General features: G+C 37.8%; 1 long non-coding RNA gene across 1 annotated transcript; it reads right to left on the bottom strand.

The window, feature by feature from the left end:
- Window positions 1–1344: 1344 nt before the first annotated feature.
- LOC131535097 (uncharacterized) lies at window positions 1345–1912 on the bottom strand. Its single transcript, XR_009269513.1, has 3 exons — window positions 1762–1912; window positions 1638–1692; window positions 1345–1569 (listed from the first exon to the last, which is right to left on the bottom strand). It is a non-coding gene; the product is annotated as an uncharacterized LOC131535097 (long non-coding RNA).
- Window positions 1913–3355: the final 1443 nt, after the last annotated feature.

Genomic DNA, 3355 nt, shown 5'->3' with positions numbered 1-3355 from the left:
TCTATTTCCTTCAGGCAAGATGCAGTCCTTAGAAAGCTGGGTGATAGGCCTGAAATTCAGAAATACGAGACTTTAGCTAAATTTCATGACCTGTACATGAAAGATAAGGAGCACACAGAGGGAAGAGAGCCGACAAGACAGCAACACTGACCATTTACGAGGCCTTCGATGTACTTAAAATTGAGAATGAGAAGAAGTAGGTTATTTATATATATCTACCATAATATACATGTGTTTTGCTTAAATTAAATGTATTTTTAAATTGCATTTGTGTAGTTAACATAACTAAATGTGATTTGTGTGTTCTTTAACCTGCTCATGTTTTGTCCTTCAGGAGAAAGGACATTATTTCTATAGTGGGTGAGGATTTAAATGACCTTTGGAAGCTCTTCAACACCGCGGAGGACGTCACAAATGGAAAAAGTTTTTTGATTGGCAATCAAAGGTAAGTGAATGAAAGTTTTAAGTATGAACATAAAAATCTGTTTGTTTTAACATTGTGTAGCAAAATGGCTGGTTCGTAGTGACTACGCCACCCGAAATACCGGGGAACCAACCAAGGAATTTGACACAAATACGTTCCACATAGAAAAGGCAAGAGGCGTGAGTTTCCGTTCAATGTAAATAATTATTTTATTCAGACTAAAATTATTAAACAACAATTTTAAAACCCACCAGCAGCATTAAATTGTCTTGGTCAAGTAAGAAAAGAAAAAGGATAACTGATGATCGTTGCAGGGGCTGAGGCTTCCTATATGAAGAACAGGCTAGTAAGGTAATGCACCCAAAAGAAAAAGAATAAAATCCCAATCAATCAGAAATCACATCCGCAAAATTCACTGCAAATAATAACCAAAATAGTGACACAGCAATAATGACACCCCTTGTTAGAATGAATGGGGTACAACCCAAAAACCAGCCTGCTTCCGAGAAACACTCAGCTCCTGCAAAATACAAAAGAAAAAGAAGATCAGTTACACAAACAAATGAACAAAATACACATTGAAAGCACAAATAAATTATACTGTCACCATAACACAAAGATGACTAACTCAGTACCGATCAGGATCATAAGGTTTCATAAATGACCGAGATCACCAAATCACTCTAATTAATAGAAACTGGTACAAAGACAGTCAAAGTCCAGACTGAGGCGTTTAGTGACAGTATCAACAGAATTCAAACAACAACAAATAAAGAAAATGTATATTTCCTAATACGACACGAATCCAAGACAATAACAGAACATCAAGCCCACTTAATTAATTGGACAAGATGCTAACGACCCAAAGCAGCGGCGCGGGCCACAGAACGGGGGTAGAAGAGAGCTCACACTCAGTCTACCTCAGTGCATACGGGGATCCGAAACAAACATCCGTTACAAACTCATTTTAAGAAAAGACATACAAAATCCTACAAAGAAAGAAAACGTAAACCATTTACTCACCCTATATTTGGATGGCATAACACTCACAACCACAGTCATATAGTAGCTCCTTTAGTTGGTAATACCACTATAAACAGCTGGTGCTCCGACCTGGCTATTACCCTGCCATGGCGCACAGCGCACTAAAACACATAACTATAGTCAAATCAAACTTCCCACGGCACCACGACCGCACCGCATTAAAACTCACCTGGGAGTAAGCAGCACACCACATGTACACACAGCCTCGATGGACCAACGTCACACTAAGCGGGTAAAAATCACACTAAGTAACATGAATCAAACAGTGAAGCTACACCGCTAAAAACACGTACCTCTGTATTCCACCGCAATGAAAGAAAGGGGGCGGGCCTTTCACCGTGACGCACTCCAGGAGGCATAGACAACCGGTTTATATACCGTATAAGAGCGATACCTCATTGGCCATATGTTTAAGTGACGATGACGTTTCAGACACGGCACAAACCTCACTACAATTGTATGTTTTATTTTCAGCTTTCAGGTATATGGCCAGATGTTAACAAAAAGCTTCTGGGGGACGTTCTTGGCCTGCTGCGTTTTTGCGCAACAAAGTAGTGCATGCGTAAGTGAGACAAAATATTCATCCAGATCCCAGTTATATCTTTATTTCTGTCATTTGTCTTTTATGAGTGTCAAATCTAGAATTTGAACTGAATTTGAATTGAGAGAGCAAACATGATGCAGAATTGCAGTTCAAATATTTCAGCAGGAGGAAGTAAACAATAAAATGAAATTCAGAGACTCATAGCAAGAAGCAGAATTTGTCAAGATACATTTTTAAGCAGGTAATACACTATTTCTTTTGTTTGTTTTAACAGAGAAGACTTTAAAGAAAAGAAGATATTTGTTCTCTTCCCAGACTTCTTTATCAGTATACACAGAGTGGCTAAAGCCTTGAACTGGAAATACTGAAAATGCAGAGGACACACTATATGTATTCATTCTAGCAGCAAGCCAAACTGTTTTGAACTTTTGACATTTTCAAATGGTCCTGATATCATTGTGATTGGAGGTTATCGTCCACCGTCACTTCACTTACCGATCTTCTTCACAACTGGACCAACTCAGAGCTGATTTTACTTGGGGATTTAAACTGGGACTGGACATCAAAACATCTGATCCATTCAAGGATATTTATGAATTATTGGGATGGGATCATGTATACTCACAGATATCAAGATTCATATGAACCTCAACAATGGTGACAGGCAACAAAATATTCAGATCAACTCTGAACATCACAAAACAAGCTTTGCGTTAACTGTTGGCTTTCAGTGTTGGACTATGGTGATGTGGTCCGTTAAGGCAACGCAAGAAAGTACAACTCCAGATTTTTGCCGAGCTGGTGCATTTAATCTAAATTTTTGCCTCATTGAGAAACTCAATGCGAGGGTTAATTAAGTGATTGATGGTTGTTCAGGTCTATGCAATAGCACTTATTGCTATAAACGGGATTTCACATTTTCATTCTCGTAAACTCATTCGTTCATCACTTTCTCTCTTTCTGCAACGTGTGAATGTTTAGATTAGTTTATGTCTTAGGTTTATATAAATAAACTCGTATTTATATTGAAAAGAGAAGTATCTTGTGTTTTGTGCTTACAAGTTAATGTCTTAATCTGCCGATCTTGTTACTGTGCTTATTAATAGTGTTTTCACTATATTTTGGATTTTAATATCCAGTGCAGAAGTAATGTTATACGGCTCGTTCAGTGAATCGCTGCCGACTCAGTGATCAGCCACAGAACAGTGATTCTAAACAAATTCCCTATAAAATCATAAATAATTCCCTTTGAGCTTAATTGTTTACCTTATTTACCCATTACCCCTTACAATATGCATGCAAACTTATCCATATTAAAGAAGTTGGATAGTATATATCACGCT

This window comes from Onychostoma macrolepis, unplaced genomic scaffold (genome assembly GCF_012432095.1).
Source record: "Onychostoma macrolepis isolate SWU-2019 unplaced genomic scaffold, ASM1243209v1 Scaffold134, whole genome shotgun sequence".
NCBI classification, from domain to species: Eukaryota; Metazoa; Chordata; class Actinopteri; order Cypriniformes; family Cyprinidae; genus Onychostoma; species Onychostoma macrolepis.
This window is presented reverse-complemented; position numbering and strand designations above follow the sequence as displayed.